The sequence below is a fragment of the Mustela nivalis genome, assembly GCF_964662115.1.
Source record: "Mustela nivalis genome assembly, chromosome: 17".
Classification (NCBI taxonomy): Eukaryota; Metazoa; Chordata; class Mammalia; order Carnivora; family Mustelidae; genus Mustela; species Mustela nivalis.
The window spans coordinates 49,168,322-49,184,949 of record NC_139036.1 but is presented as its reverse complement, the minus strand read 5'-3'; the positions used below and the strand labels follow the sequence as shown (position 1 = coordinate 49,184,949).

General features: G+C 44.4%; 1 protein-coding gene across 3 annotated transcripts in view; it reads right to left on the bottom strand.

The window, feature by feature from the left end:
• The window catches only part of HELZ (helicase with zinc finger), a 182,485-nt gene extending 167,300 nt beyond the window's left edge, over positions 1 to 15,185 (bottom strand). For 2 of the 3 annotated variants that reach the window (XM_082706629.1, XM_082706634.1), the window contains exon 1: positions 14,993 to 15,138. The gene's annotated coding sequence lies outside the window, so the exon portion shown is untranslated. Of the gene's footprint in view, positions 1 to 14,992 lie in introns of all 3 variants that reach the window. The other variant, XM_082706632.1, reaches the window with a different exon arrangement.
• Positions 15,186 to 16,628: the final 1,443 nt, after the last annotated feature.

Below are 16,628 nucleotides of genomic sequence, written 5' to 3'. Positions count from 1 at the left end.
AAAGGGGCACCTGGGTGGCTCAGTCGTTAATCATCTACCTTCTGCTCAGGTCGTGATCCCAGGGTTCTGGGATGGAGCCCTGCATCACATCAGGAATTTCTGCTCAGCAGGGAGTCTGCTTCTCCCTCTCCCTCTGCCCCTCCCTTGCTTGTTCTCTTTCTCTCTCTCTCTCTCTCTCTCTCTCAAATAAATAAATACAATGTTTGTAAAAAATTAAGAAAATAAAAAGATTCTCCCTCTGCCCCACCCGTGTCTTGCTCACTCGCACTCTCATACTCTCTCTCTAAAAATAATAATAACAATAAATACACGCATCTGACACTAAGCCGAACAGACACTAGACCTTTATTCCATTAATCCTCTAGCATCCATAGCTGAGCCATACCATCTAGCATGTTAATGACTACACCGTGGTTACTCTAGCCCACTAGCATGCAAGTTCAATGAAGGAAAGCATTTTTATATGTTTCGTTCATTTGTATGTTTATTCCTCGTGCCCACAAGAATTAGCATACAGTAAGTACTTAATAAGTACTTGTTGAGTGAATGAATTCCTTTTTCCACAACCCATCATGAAAATTAGCAGATGATTGACAAAGAAAGGACAATAGGAAAGACATTTTAGCTTGTTTTGACTAAAGAAGCAGAAACTGTGGGTTGCGAGAGAACCATTGGCTACAAGGCGTGGATAAAACCACGAGGAGTGGGACGCCTGGGTGGCTCAGTTGGTTGGACGACTGCCTTCGGCTCAGGTCATGATCCTGGAGTCCCGGGATCGAGTCCCACATCAGGCTCCCAGCTCCATGGAGAGTCTGCTTCTCCCTCTGACCTTCTCCTCGCTCATGCTCTCTCTCACTGTCTCTCTCTTAAATAAATAAATAAAATCTTTAAAAAACAAAAAACAAAAAAACCACGAGGAGTTCCTTTTCTTCCTCCTACTTTTCTTTTTTTTTTTTTTAAAGATTTTATTTATTTTTTTGACAGAGAGAGATCACAAGTAGGCAGAGAGGCAGGCAGAGAGAGAGGAGGAAGCAGGCTCCCTGCTGAGCAGAGAGCCCAATGCGGGACTCAATCCCAGGACCCTGAAATCATGACCTGATGCCAAAGGCAGCAGCTTAACCCACTGAGCCACGCAGGCACCCTCTTACTCCTACTTTTCCACCCTCATCCATCTCTACTCTCTCCTCTACTCTTCCCAAGTCCTCCTTCATTCTCCCCCTCCCTTTCTCTTTCATGTATGGTCTTCTATTTCTTCCCACAGAATCTGGCAAGAATTTCCTGCCTATTCTGAAACCTTAAAAGTCGTAGAAGAGAGCATAGGCAGTAATGTCTTTGACATCAGCCATAGCAAAACTTTTCTAGATGTGAATTCTTTTTTTTTTTTTTAAGATTTTATTTATTTATTTGACAGAGAGAAATCACAAGTAAGCAGAGAGGCAGGCAGAGAGAGGAGGAAGCAGGCTTCTCGCGGAGCAGAGAGCCTGATGCGGGGCTCGATCCCAGGACCCTGGGATCATGACCTGAGCCGAAGGCAAAGGCTTTAACCCACTGAGCCACCCAGGCGCCCCTAGATGTGAATTCTGATGCAAGGGAAATAGAAGCAAAAATAAACTATCGGGACTATATCAAAATACAAAGCTTCTGCACAGTAATGGAAACAACAAAACTAAAAGACAACTTACTGAACAGGAGATAATACTTTAAATGACATAGCAGATGAAGGGATACTATCTAAAATTTAAAAAGAACTGATAAAACTCAATACCAAAAATAATCCAATTTTAAAATGGCACAAGTGGGGTGCTTCAGTGGCTTGGTCGGTTAAGCATCGGACTCTTGATTTTGGTCATGGTCTCAGGATCGTGGGATCAAGCCCCACTTTGGGCTCCAAGCTTTGCAGGGAGTTTGCTGGAGGTTCTCTCTGCCTCCCTCTGCCCCTCCTCCCACTCTCTCTCTCTCTCTCAAATAAATAAATCTTAAAAAACAAATGGGCAGGGCCCCTGGGTGGCTCAGTGGGTTAAAGCCTCTGCCTTTGACTCAGGTCATGATCTCAGGGTCCTGGAATGGAGCCCCGCATCGGGCTCTCTGCTCAGCAGGGGAGCCTGCTTCCCCCTCTCTCTGCCTGCCTCTCGGCCTATTTGTGATCTCTCCTCTCTCTGTCTAATTAATTAATTAATTAATTTTTTTAAATGGGCAGAAGATAGGAACAGAAGTTTCTCCAAAGAAGACATACAGGCGGCCAAGAAACATGTGAAAAGATGGTCAGCCTCATTCATCATCAGGAAAATGCAAATCGCAACCACAATAAGATATTACTTCACACCTGTGAATGACTAAAAAAAAAACAAAAACCCAAGAAACAAGTGTTGGGGAGGATGTGGGAAAAAAGGAACCCTTGTGTTCTGTTGGTGAGAATGCAAACTGGTACAGCCACTCTGGAGAACAGTATAGAGGTTCCCCCCAAAAATAGTCCTACTGGGTATTTACCCAAAAATTATGAAAACGGGGTTACCTGGGTGGCTCAATTGGTTAAACGTCTGCCTTTGGCTCAGGTCATGATCCCGGGGTCCTGGGATCGAGCCCCGCATCAGACTCCCTGCTCAGCAGGGAGCCTGCTTCTCTCTCTGCCTGCCACTCCCCCTGCTTGTGTTCTCTCTCTCTCTCTCTGACAAATAAATAAAAGCTTTAAAGAAAATTAAAAACGGATTCAAAGGGATATGTTTATTGCAGCATCATTTACAATAGCCAAATTATGAAGCAGCCCAAGCATCTGTCAATAGATAAATGTAGAAAGAAGAGATGATATGTAGATGCAGTGGAATATTATTAGCCATTAAAAAAAAATGAAGTCTTGCCGTTTGCAACCACACGGGTAGAGCTAGAGAGTAGAGTGCTAAGCAAAATAAGTCAGACAAAGACAAATGCCTTGTGCATTCAGTCATCTGTGGAATTTAGGAAACAAAACAAAGTAAAAATAGACCAACCAAGAAACAGACTCAACTATAGAGAACACACGGATGGTTACCAGAGGGGAAGTGGGTGGGGAATGTGATGTGGATTAAGAGTCCACTTCTGAGCCCTGCATGATGTATAGAATTGCCGAATCACTACATTGTACACCTGAAACTTATTTAATATTGTATGTTTAACTATACTGAAGTGAAAATTTAAAACTTAATTCAAAAAATAATAATAATTTACTGCCTTTTGATTTGACCAGTGAGCACTCAGTTTAGGATGTCTGTCACTCAAAATATACATGTGGGAGGGGCACCTGCGTGGCTCAGTCTGTTAAGCATCCAACTCGATCTGGTCCTGATCTCAGGGTTGGGAGATCAAGCCCCAAGTCGGGCTCCACAGGCACCGCAGAGTCTGCTTAAGATGCTCCCTCTCCCTCTGCCTCTCCCCCCCCAAATAAAATGAATCTTTATAAATAAATATGGAGAGAGAGAAGTGGGAGGTAACATGGAGTAAAAAAATGAATAGTAAATCCAGGCACCTGGGTGGCTCATTCGATTGAGCGACTGACTTGATTTCAGCTCAAGTCATGACCTCGGGGTCCTGGGTTTGAGCCCTGTGTCAGGCTCTACAGTCAGCAGAGTCTGCAGAAGGCTTCTCTGTCCCTCCCCTCCCCACCAGCCCCACTCATGCTCTCTCTCTAAAATAAATATATACATCTTAAAAAAAAAAAAAAAGTAAATTCTTGGAATCTTGCCGTCTGCTTCTGCCCTCCATTGAGGACAACCCAAACAAAATGGACAATACATAAAAACATCTGCTTGAACACATCTGGAAGGTTGACAAAAGTGGAAAACACCAGGGTAGACAGAAAAAGGAAGTAATTCTGAAATTTAGAGTTGTTGTATGCTACAGCCCTTTCCTTTTGGCAACTCTTTGAGTCAAGGGTATCACCTCAAACCCCTTAGGATAGCTATTATCAAAAAATACACATACAGGGGCCCCTGGGTGGCCCAGTTGGTTAAGCATCTGCGTCAGCTCACGTCATGATCTCAGGATCCTGGGATAGAGCCCTGAGTCAGGCTCCTTGCTTGGCAGGGAGTCTGCTTCTCCCTCTCCTTCTCTGCCTGCTGCCCCCCACCTTGCTAGTGCTCTCTCTCTCTCTGCCAAATAAATAAAGAAAATCCTAAAAATATATATTAAAAAATATATATGCATATATGTGTGTGTGTATATATATATATATATATATCTCAAGTATAGAAGGGTTGCATGACTGCCTCAGTCAGTGAAGCATATGACTTTTTTCTTAAGATTTTATTTATTTAGAGAGCAGGGGAGGGGCAGAGCATAGAACCCCATTTGGGCTCAATCTCACAACCCCAAGATCACTACCAGAGCTGAAACCAAAACATGGACACACAACTGATGCCCTAAGCATGTGACTCTTCATCTCTGGGTTGTGAGTTCAAGCCCCACATTGGGCAGAGAAATTACTTTAAAAAAAATCACAAGTGTAGGAGAAAATGTAGAGAAATGAGGAACCATGTGCTTTGCTTTGCTAATGGGAATGTAAAATGGTGCCGCCTCTATGGAAAACACCATAGCAGTTCCTCAAAAAACTAAACAATTATCATATGACCCAGCAATCCCACTACCAGGTATATACCCAAAGCAAAAAGCAAGAACAAAAACAGCTTTTTTGCTCTTACTATCATCTGCAAGTAGGCTCCACACCCAACATGGAGCCCAGTGTTGGGTTTGAACTCACAACTCTGAGATCAAGACTGAGATGCTTAAATGACTGAACCACCCAAATGCCCCTCAAACAGGTATTTCTACACCCATGTTCACACAAGAATTATTCTCAAGAGCCAAAACAGTGAAGCATTCCAAGTGTCTGTCAACATATGAATGGATAGGGGTGCCTGAGGGGCTCAGTGGGTTAAGCCTCTGCCTTCGGCTCAGGTCATAATCTCAGGGTCCTGGGATCGAGCCCCATATTGGGTTTTCTGATCAGTGGAGAGACTGCTCCCCGCCCCCGCCTGCCTCTCTGCCTACTTGTGATCTCTTTCTATCTGTCAAATAAATAAATGAAATCTTAAAAAAAAAAAAAAAGTCATCTCTACACCCAATGTGGGGCTCAAACTAACAACCCTGAGATTAAGTGTCACTTTCTCTACCAACTGACGGAGCCACCCAGGTGCCCTAAGACAGGAAATTGTATGTTAGGTATATTTTACCACAATTTTTTAAATAAAAACAAATTTAAGGGGCACCTGATGCTCAGATGGTTAAGCATCTGCCTTTGGCTCAGGTCATGATCCCAGGGTCGTGGGATCGAGTCCTGCACCAGGCTCTCTGCTCAGTAGGGAGTCTTCTTCTCCCTCTCCCCCTGCCTCTCCCCCTAGCTTGTCCTTTCTCTCTCTTTCTCTCTCAAATAAATACATAAAAGCTTTTAAAATAAATAAATAACAAATTTAAAAAGACGAACCATGCAAAAACGTGCCAAAAGAAAGCAGGCTTTACGGCAAAAAGCATTACTAGAAATCTTCATGAGGAACAACTCATAATGATAACATGTTTAATTCACCAAGGAGATATAACAGTTGTAGATTTCTGTGAGCCTAATACACATATCATCAAAATATATAAAGCAAAAGCATAGACAGAATTGCGAGAAAATACTACAATTCTAGCAGAAGATACGTGTATGAGCAACTGTTAGAACATACAGATGAAAAGTAGTAAGACATAGATTTGGACAACTGGATAAGCAAACTTCACCTAACAGATACGTAGAGGATACTGCACTCACAACTGCAGATCACAAATTCTTTTTAAGTGAACATGGAATGTTTATGAAAATGCCAGGCAATATAGCAAGTCTCAACATATTTCAAATGCTCTAAATCATACAAAGTACATTCTCAGACAATGATGCAATTAAGCTACAAAATGAGAAGAAAAAAGGTAAGTTAAAAAAAAAAGGTACAGAGTTTAAAACTATATGTTCCTAAATAACTTGTAGATTTTTTTTTTTTTTTAATCATAATGGGGGTGGGGGCCTGGGTGGCTCAGTCAGTTAAGCCTCTGTCTTTGGCTCGGGTCAGGGGCTGCTCAGTGGGGAGCCGGCTTCCCGCCCTCTCTCTGCCTGCCTCTCTGCCTACTTGTGATTTCACTCTCTGTCAAATAAATAAATAAAATCTTTTTTTAAAAAAATCACAATGGGGGGCGCCTGGGTGGCTCAGTGGGTTAAGCCTCTGCCTTCAGCTCAGGTCATGATCCCAGGGGCCTGGGATCGAGTCCCGCATTGGGCTCTCTGCTGAGCAGGGAGCCTGCTTCTCCTCATCTCTCTCTCTGTCTGTCTCTCTGCCTATTTGTGATCTCTCTCTCTGTCAAATAAATAAATAAAATCTTTTAAAAAAAAATCACAATGGGAATTAGAAAATATCTTAAACTGAAATGTTTTTGAACTACTACATCCTCAAATTAAGACGTAGTGAAAGCCATGCTAACGTGGAAAGTTATATTTTTTTAATGCATGTAATGGAAAATAAGACAAGAATAAGCAGTATTTGTCATGAGAAATTGGAAAAAGAACAGCTAATTAAACACAATGAAAGTGCAAATAAATGGAAACATGGTCAAAAGTTAATTCTTTGGAAAGACTAATAAAATTAATAAACCCCTAGTGAGACTAATTTTAAAAAGCACAAATAATGTCAAGAAATGTAAAAGGGAACATTTCTACAGATTTTTCAATCATTAAAAGATAATGAGACAATACCATAAGCGGCTTTATGCCAATAAATCTAAAAATTTGATTAAAATAGACAAATTACTTAAAGATACAGTTTACCAAACTGGCACAATAAGAATTCATAAAAGCTGGGGCGCCTGGGTGGCTTAGTAGGTTAAAGCCTCTGCCTTCGGCTCAGATCATGATCCCAGGGTCCTGGGATGGAGCCTGGCATTGGGCTCTCTGCTCAGCGTGGAGCCTGCTCCCTCCTCTCTCTCTGCATACTTGTGATCTCTGTCTGTCAAATAAATAAATAAAATCTTTTTTAAAAATAAATAAATAAAATAAAAGTTAAGAATCCTATGATCACCTTAATAGATGTAATGAATACATTCAACACCAATTACGACTTTTTAAAAATATATGTACTAGCAAAGTAGGAATAGAAAAGAGTTTTCTCAACTTGACCTAAGCTTATACAAAACCTCCAAGTGTAGGTGTACAAAACCTATAAACATTATACCAAGTAGTGAAATGTTGTAAGAGTTCCCTTTGAATTGGGAACAAGGATAACTGCTTTGACCACTTCTATTTTTTTTTTTTTAAGTAAGCTCTACACCCGACGTGGAACTTGAACTCAAAACCCCAAGACCACGGGGTGTGTGCTCCATCAACTGAGCCAGCCAGGTGTCTCTGCTTTGACCACTCCTGTCCAGCATCATAATGAAAGACAAAGTCAGGGCAGTGAGTAGTAAAAGAAAAAAGTAAAAGTTGTAAGTCTGAAAAGGAAGAACTATCCTTTTTCACCAGGTAACCTGATTATGTATGTAGAAAAACTCGCAAACACATAATTAGAATTAATAAGTGAGTTTAGGAAGGTGGCTTATATTAACGTTTAATTGCATTTCTACATAATAGTATATATCATTTAAAGCAATAATCGGGGGAAGCATATAAAGCTTAAAAAGATATCACGGGGGCCCCTGGGTGGCTCAGTTAGTTAAGGGTCTGCCTTTGGCTCAGGTCCTGATCCCAGGGTCCTGGTATCCAGCCCCACATCCGGCTCCCTGCTCAGTGGGGAGCCTGCTTCTCCCTCTCCCTCTGCCCCTACCAACCCATGCTCCCTCTTACACGTGCTCTCTCTCTCAAATATATTAACAAATAAAAAAATTTCTTAATAAACTTTTTAAAAAGACTTTTTTTATTTGGCAGAGAGAGACACAGCAAGAGAGGGAACACAAGCAGAGGGAGTGGGAAAGGGAGAAGCAGGCTCCCGCTGAGCAGGGAGCCCAATGCTGGGCTCTAACCCAGGACCCTGGGATCATAACCTGAGCCAACGGCAGACGTTGAACGACTGAGCCACCCAGGCGCCCCATAAATAAAATCTTTAAAAATAAGATTAAAAGATACCACTGTGTCATATTATACCAAGTACCTAGGAACAGATCTAATGAAAAACACGCCAGAGCTCTATGTAAAACTAACCATTATTGAAAGAAATAAAGGAAAGCCTAAATAAATTGGAGTACACGATGTGTGGCGGACATGGAAAAGTCACCCAGACGCCCTCAGGAAGGAACTTTCTGCTCAGCCATGCAGATGCGATCCACACAAACCCTCCAGCTTCCAGCTCCTTCAGGATCTGTCTCAGCGGCACAGCTGCCTCGCCTCAGGGCACACACGGGTCCCAGAACAGCACACATCCAGTGACTGAATGAGACAGGAACATAAAAGCGCCATTAAGACCTCACACAGGACACTCCAAAGTCCTTGGGGGCTGAAGGCAACTCCAGGCCGCATTACTGACTGAAGCTTTGTTGGGTTGGTATCGCTCGTCAGAGCCCTTCCTCTGCCTGATTTTGTTGCCTCCCCTTCCTTCCACAAGTATCGATCCCTATAAACATCTCGCACCCCACACTCTGACCCTGCCTCTGCTTCCCAAGAATCTGACCCATGACAGCAGACACCCGTGGTTTTCGAGGGCAGGCGACAAGACGGATTGGGAACCTGCCGGCGAGGAGGTCCCCATCATGGGTGTGAAGTTGGTGGGTCTCAAGACTGCCCTTGGCACGAGCTGCTGGTTCAGTGGCTCACGGCCTTCATATTGGTACCTGAGGAGAAGTGTGTCCAGGTCGAAGTGAAAGCACTAGCAGGAGGTATCTCAGGCACTTGAGACTTCCAGAGGAGATGGTTGCTAGAGAGAAAACAGATCTGGATGCCGACTCACAAGCATCGTGAAAGTTCCACAAGAAGACGACGACCAGCAGAAGGTAAGAGGCAATGGAAAGCCCGGTGTGGAAACCAGCCCCCTGGGTTGCATGCAAGGAAACTCTCATTGAGGCGTCAAGGCAGAGAAAGCCAAGGACCAAGCCACAGAACATTAAACACACAACAAAGGCCAAGTCTGTTATGTCAAGACACTAGCGGAGATGAAGACATCCAGACAATGGCTCTGAGAATTTCGACCTGTGAACCTTCTGTGAACCTTCTGATCTTGCCAAAGTGAACCTTCTGATCCTGTGAACCTTCTGATCCTGCCAAAGTGGCCAGTCATGCCCAACAACCCCCCTGGAAGAGCTAGCACTCCTGCTTGCTGGAACACCACAGTAGAAGTCCCTCTGAAAACCGCGCCTCCTCAGCCATGTTGCGCGTAACTAGCTTACCACAGCCAAGGCCAGCCAGGGACACGCAAAGGGACTGCACCCCACAAGTGGGTGGCAAGACCTCACCAGGAGTCGCTGGCAGCAGCCAGGAGCTGCATTCAAGGAGTGCTTGATCAAAGGGACCAGAAATACAAAATTGGGTGAAGAGGAGTCTATTGACTTGAGAGTGCCTCTGCTGAGACACAGGATGGAATGTTCTGGTAAGGATCCAGAACTGCCAAGATAGAAGGTGAAGTGAATTGAAAGGTTGAGGGTAGTAGGAACACTGAAGAGCTACACTCACCAGAAAGGCTCACAAGACGCACTGTCTACCAGGCCTTAAGGAATGTGCAAGTCAGAAGGACACCAGCTCCACCAAGAAGTTCAATGGGACAGATTGATAGAGAACAAAGACACAGATTTTTTTTTCTTTATTTTTTAAAAATTTTAATTAAGTCTCATATCGATAGTCACAAATGGCTACCATATCAGACAATTCAGAAGCAGAAGATAACCCCCAAAACTCTCTCTACAACCCAAGGATAAGAAGAGCTTCTTCAACAGGACACAAACACAAAAAAACACTAACCAAAAGGAAAACACTGACTTTAGCTAATTAAAATTAAGAATTATGTACACTTTTTTAAATGTGTATTTTTTTTTTTTAAGATTTTATTTATTTTTTTGACAGACAGAGATCACAAGTAGTCAGAGAGACAGGTAGAGAGAGAGAAGGAAGCATGCTCCCAGCTGAGCAGAGAGCCTGATATGGGGCTTGATCAGAGGACCCTGGGATCACGACCTGAGCCGAAGGCAGAGGCTTTAACCCACTGAGTCACCCAGCGCCCCTAAAATGTGTATTTTTTTTAATTTTTTAAAAAGATTTTATTTATTTATTTGACAGAGAGAGATCACAAGTAGGCAGAGAGTCAGGCGGGGGGCAGTAGGGGGGGAGTGCAGGCCCCCTGCTGAGCAGAGAGCCCAATGTGGGGCTCGATCCCAGCGCCTTGGGATCATGACCTGAGCTGAAGGTGGAGGCTTTAACCCACTGAGCCACCCAGGTGCCCCCTAAAATGTATATTTTTTAAAGATTTTTATTTGTTTGAGAGGTGCCTGGATGGCTCAGTGGGTTGGGCTGCTGCCTTCGGCTCAGGTAATGGTCTCAGGGTCCTGGGATCAAGCCCCGCATTGGGCTCTCTGCTCGGCAGGGAGCCTGCTTCCCCCTCTCTCTCTGCCTGTCTCTCTGCTTACTTGTGATCTCTCTCTCTCTCTGTCAAATTAAAAAAAAAAAAAAAGATTTTATTTGAGAGAAAGAGCATGAGTAGTGGTGGGGTGGGAGGGGGGAGGCAGAGGGAGAAGCAGGCTCCCCGCTGAGCAGGGAACCCCATGTGGGGCTCCATCCCAGGATGACCTGAGCCAAAGGCAGAGGCTTAACTGACTGAGCCACACAGGCATCCCTAGAATTTATGTACATTTAAAGATGTCATTAAAAAAGCACAGAGGCAGGGTGTCTGGGTGGCTCAAAGGGTTAAGCCTCGGCCTTCAGGTCAGGTCATCGTCTTGGCCTTGGGGTCCTAGGATCGAGTCCTGCATCTAGCTCCCTACTCAGCAGGAAGCCTGCTTCTCCTGCCCCCACTTCCCCCTGCTTGTGTTCCCTCTTTCATGTTCCCTCTCTTGCTGCCTCTCTCTCTGTCAAATAAATGAATAAAATCTTAAAAAAAAAAAAAAAAAAGAAAGAGCTAATTTCCAGAATATACAAAAAACCATAGATCAATAAGAAAAACACAAACAACCCAAAAGAAAAGTAAATAAAAGACTTCAACATGCAGTTCACCAAAAAGGATATTCAAGTGACCAATAAACATGTTTAAAAGTGTTCGGGGGGGCGCCTGGGTGGCTCAGTGGGTTAAGCCTCTGCCTTCGGCTCAGGTCACGATCCCAGGATCCTGGGATTGAGCCCCATATTGGGCTCTCTGCTCAGCAAAGAGCCTGCTTCCCCCCTCTCTCTGTCTGCCTCTCTGCCTACTTGTGACCTCTGTCTGTCAAATAAATAAATACAATCTTTAAAAAAAAAAGTGTTCAGCCACTGGGTTCCTGGCTGGCTCAGTGGAAAGAGCATGAGACTCTTGATACTGAAGTCGGGAGTTCAAGTCCCACCATGGGTGTAGAAATTACTAAAAATAAATAAATAAACTTAAAAAAAAAAACTGTTGGAGAACCTCCACACTCAATACAGAGTCTGCTTTCCCCTCTCCCTCTGGTCTTCACCCTGCTTGTTCTCGATCTCAAATAAATAAAATCTTTTAAAAAAAAGTGTTTTAACCTCATTCTTTTTTTTTTAAGATTTTATTTATTTATTTGACAGAGAGATTACAAGTAGGCAGAGAGGCAGGCAGAGAGAGAGAGGAGGAAGCAGGCTCCCTGCTGAGCAGAGAGCCCGATGTGGGACTCGATCCCAGGACCCTGAGATCATGACCCGAGCCAAGGCAGCAGCTTAACCCACTGAGCCACCCAGGCGCCCTTAACCTCATTCTCGCCAGGGACATGCAAATGAAAATCGTAATGAGACATCATCACACACCCAGACGTATGTCTAAAATCTAAAAAATCGTTAGTGCACACAGCAGTGAGAATGGGGGACAGGCTTTCAGACACAATTGGGTGGGAGTTTAATTGGTATGACCACATTGAAAAATTGACAGTATCTGCTAGAGTTGAATCTAACTCAATAACCCAGCAATCTCACTTCAGGAGTACCCCCCTGCAGAGATAAGTGAACTGGGGCATCTGGGTGGCTTAGTCGTTAAGCATCTGCCCTGGGGTCAGGTCACAATCCCAGCGTCGTCACTGGGATTGTTCCCCATATCAGGATCCCTGCTCCGTGGGAAGCCTGCTTCTCCCTCTCCCACTTCCCCCACTTGTGTTCCCTCTCTCACTGTCTCTCTCTCTCAAATGAATAAATAAAATCTTTAAAAAAAAAAAAAAGAAAAGAAAGAAAGAAGTTACCTAATGTGTCTTTATCATTAAAGACCATATGTTTTGGGACGCCTGGGTGGCTCAGTTGGTTAAGCAGCTGCCTTCGGCTCGGGTCATGATCCCGGCGTCCTGGGATTGAGTCCCATATCGGGCTCCTTGCTCGGCAGGGAGCCTGCTTCTCCCTCTGCTCTGCCTGCCATTCTGCCTGTGCTCACTCTCTCTCCCTCTCTCTCTCTCTCTGATAAATAAATAAAATCTTAAAAAAAAAAAGACCATATGTTTTTATCAAAAGACATAAGACATATGCAAGAGTGTTCATAGCAGCCTTATTTGTAATAGCCAAAAGTTGGACAAAACCAGTAAGCTGGCTCAGTCAGTAGAAGATGCAACTCTTGATCTTGGGGTTGTAAATTAAAGCCCCACAGTGGGTGTACAGACTATTTAAAAATAAATCTTGGGGCATCTGGGAGGCTCAGTCGTTAAGTGTCTTGCCTTCCGCCAAGATCCTGGGATCAAGCCCCACATCAGGGTCCCTGCTCTGCGGGAAGCCTGCTTCTCCCTCTCCCACTTCCCTGCTTGTGTTCCTCTCTCGCTCTGTCAAATAAATAAATAAAATTGAAAAATATAAAATAAAATCTTTAGGAGCGACTGCGTGGCTCAGTACTTTATGTGTCTGCCTTCCACTCAGGTCGAGATCTCCAGGTCTTGGGTTGAGCCCCAAGTCAGGCTCCCTGCTCAGCAGAGAGCTCTCTTTCTGCTGCTCCCCCTGCTTGTGCTCTTTCTCTCTCTTTCTCTCATTCTCTCTCTCTCTGGAATGAATAAATAGAATCTTGGGGTACCTGCTGGCTCAGTCGGTTAAGCGTCTGCCTTCAGCTCAGGTCATGTAGCAGGGTCCTGGGATAGAGCCCTGCATCACATTGGGCTCCCTGCTCCACGGGGAGTCTGTTTCTCCCTCTCCCTCTTCCCCTACCCCTGCTTCTGCTCGCTCTCTTTCACTCTCTCTGTCTCTCTCTCAAATAAATAAATCTTTGAAAAAATTTTTTTTCTTTTTTTAAGGATTTTATTTATTTATTTGACAGAGATCACAAGTAGGGAGAGAGGCAGGCAGGGAGAGAGAGGGGGAAGCAGCCTCCTGCTGAGCAGAGAGCCTGATGCGGGATTCCATTCCAAGACTCCGGGATCATGACCTGAGCCGAAGGCAGCGGCTTAACCACTGAGCCACCCAGGCGCCCTGGTGGGTTTTTTTTTAAGTTAGGAAAAAATAAAATATTTTAACCAAATATTTGGGGGACCTGGGAGGTTCAGTGGGTTAAACGGCCTACTCTTGGTTTTGGCGTGGGTCCTGATATCTGGGTCATGGATTAAACTCCATGTCAGGATCCGCTCTCAGCTGGGAGTGTGCTTGAGATCCTCTCCCTCGCTCTGCCGGTCCCCCTGCTTGTGTTCTCGCTCGCTCTCTCTCTAAAATAAATAATCTTACAAATAAAGAAACAAATATTTTAAAATGGTTAATCTTATGTCAATTTTATCCTAATTTTTAAATAAGTAAAAAATGTAAAACTCAGTGGACATACTTAACAAACAAGCAAAAGATCGTATTTTTCCTTTGGAATAAAGAAAGAACTTTCTAAAAGGAAATAAATAGACTTTTCAAGTTTCTGGCAACCCTTGGCTGGCTCAGTCGGTGCTTGACCTCAGAGTCATGAGTTTGAGCCCCACGTTGGGTGGTAAGGATCACTTACACATAAAATCTTAAACAAATAATCAATCAGGGGCGCCTGGGTGGCTCAGTGGGTTAAGCCGCTGCCTTCGGCTCAGGTCATGATCTCGGGGTCCTGGGATCGAGCCCCACATCGGGCTCTTTGCTCTGCGGGGAGTCTGCTTCCTCCTCTCTCTCTGTCTGCCTCTCTGCCTACTTGTGATCTCTGTCTGTCAAATAAATAAATAAAATCTTTAAAAAAAAAATAAAAACAAAAACAAATAATCAATCAATCAATAAAATTAAAGTTTCTGGCATCCCTAAACCTACCAATTTGCTTTTCTTTTTAAAGGCTGTATAAGGTGATTTTTTTTTTAAGTGTGCACTGTGTTGATTTAATATATGTATACATTGTGACATGAATATCATAATCAAGTTAACTAATACTCTACCACCTTACATAGTTACCATTTTTTTTTGGAAGGGCAATGGTGGTGAGAACACTTAAGATACACTCTGTTAGCAAATTTCTCTTTTTTTTATTTATTTGACAGAGAGAGAGATCACAAGTAGGCAGAGAGGCAAGCATAGAGAAGGTGGGAAGCAGGCTCCCTGTTGAGCAGAGAGCCCGATGTGGGGCTCGATCCCAGGACCCTGAGACCATGACCTGAGCCGAAGGCAGAGGCTTAACCCACTGAGCCACCCAGGTGCCCCGCAAATTTCAAATAACACTTTGTAGTCTTAGTTACTATAGCCACCACGCCATCCATCAGATCCCGGGGGCTTAGTCATCTTAAGAAACTTGCAAAAGTTTATGCCCTTTGACAAATATCTCCCCACTTCCCCCACCCTGCCTACAGTCCCTGGCAAGCACCATTCCACTCTGGTTCTAGGAGTCTAACGTTTTTTTTAAATTCCACATATGAGCGAGCTCACACAGGATCTATCTTTCTGTGTCTGGCTTATTTCACCTACCTTAACGCCCTCCAGGTTCTCCCATGTTGCTTTTGCTTTTCAGTCCTGCTTCCAGCACCTTCCCTTCTCTCTGCCAGTCAGGTATGTTCCATGGGTTAGTGTATGGCTACGCACAGGCTCCTCTGTGGGGCCGCCTTTGCCTTGAGTTCTCTGACCTTTGGCAGGCTCTCCCTGCGGTGAGCCCCGCTTTGCTGAGTCTGCATTTCTGCAGGCAGTCCTCAAACTGATCAGGACAGGAAGCGAGGCTTCCTGGGGTCCTGAATCAGCAGAGCAGGAAGGAAATGAAGGCCACAGAACTGTCAGAGACTAAGAAGACAACTTGAAAGCAGAATCCACACCTCTTAGAACAGGGCGGAAAAGAGTGAACTTTGCTATGCTTGGGTCCCATCATCTGTGGATAGAGGCACAGACTCCAGAGCAAGACCCCAGCAGTGCCATTTCCTATGATCAAATGACACTGGCTGGGCAAGCCCTTAGCCTCTCTCCGCTGTAGTTACCCCATCTGTAAAATGGGAATGATGAAGTAGCCTTTCCCATTGATGGCTGTGAGTATAATAGGCATCTCAATCCATAAGGCTGATTAGAGTAAGTCTGTAACAGGGTTACTACCTCTTATTACTTTTAAAGGTTTCATTTTCATTCTTTCTTTCTTTCTTTTTTTTAAAGATTTGTTTATTTATTTATTTTGGGGAGGGGGAGAGAGAGAGAGAGTCTGTGCCTGAGTTAGCACAATGAGGGGGAGGAGCAGAGGGAGAAGCAGGCTCCCCGCTGAGCAGGGAGCCCAATGTGGGACTCAATCCCAGGAGGCTGGGATCATGGCCTGAGATGAAGGCAGACGCTTAACCGACTGAGCCCCCCCCCACCCAGGCGCCCCTCAAAGGTTTCATTTTGAATGTAGGGAATTCGAAAATACCCATTTATTTTCTTCCTGCCTTTCCTCACTCCTGTTCCAGTTAATAATTAATATCAAATGAGCAAACAAAGGAAGCAAACCAGAAAAACCCTGTTGGCCTACTTTTGGCATTTGCGATGGAACCAAGATTCCTTCCATAGGGAAAGGGCACCCGGATAGGGTGAGGTCTGAGGACATTTTCATCCGAGCCTGTTGCAACTGGAATTGAGGGTCACAAGCCCAAGTCCCATATTCTAGTAGTTGGATGTTCAGAGTGGAGTCTGTCCTTCAGCTGACATGGCAAGAAATGTACAGTTCAGGGGCACCTGGGGGTGGAGGGCGCTCAGTGGATTAAGCAACTGCCTTCAGCTCAGGTCATGATCTCAGGGTCCTGGGATCGAGCCCCACATAGGCTTTCTGCTCAGTGGGGAGCCTGCTTTTCCCTCTCCCTCTGCCCCCTACTCATGCTCACACACTTTCTGTCTCAAATAAATAAATAAAATATTTAAAAATAGAAAGATTACTGTGGGGGATTTGGGGGTAGGAAAAGAATAAGTGAAACAAGATGGGGTCGGGAGGGAGACAAACCATAAGAGACTCTTAATCTCACAAAAGAAACTGAGGGTTGCCGGGGAGGAGGTGGGTAGGGAGAAGGTGGTGGGGTTATGAACATTGGGGAAGATATGAGATATGTGCTTTGAAGTGTGCAAACCTGGCGATTCACAGACCTATACCCCTGGGGCT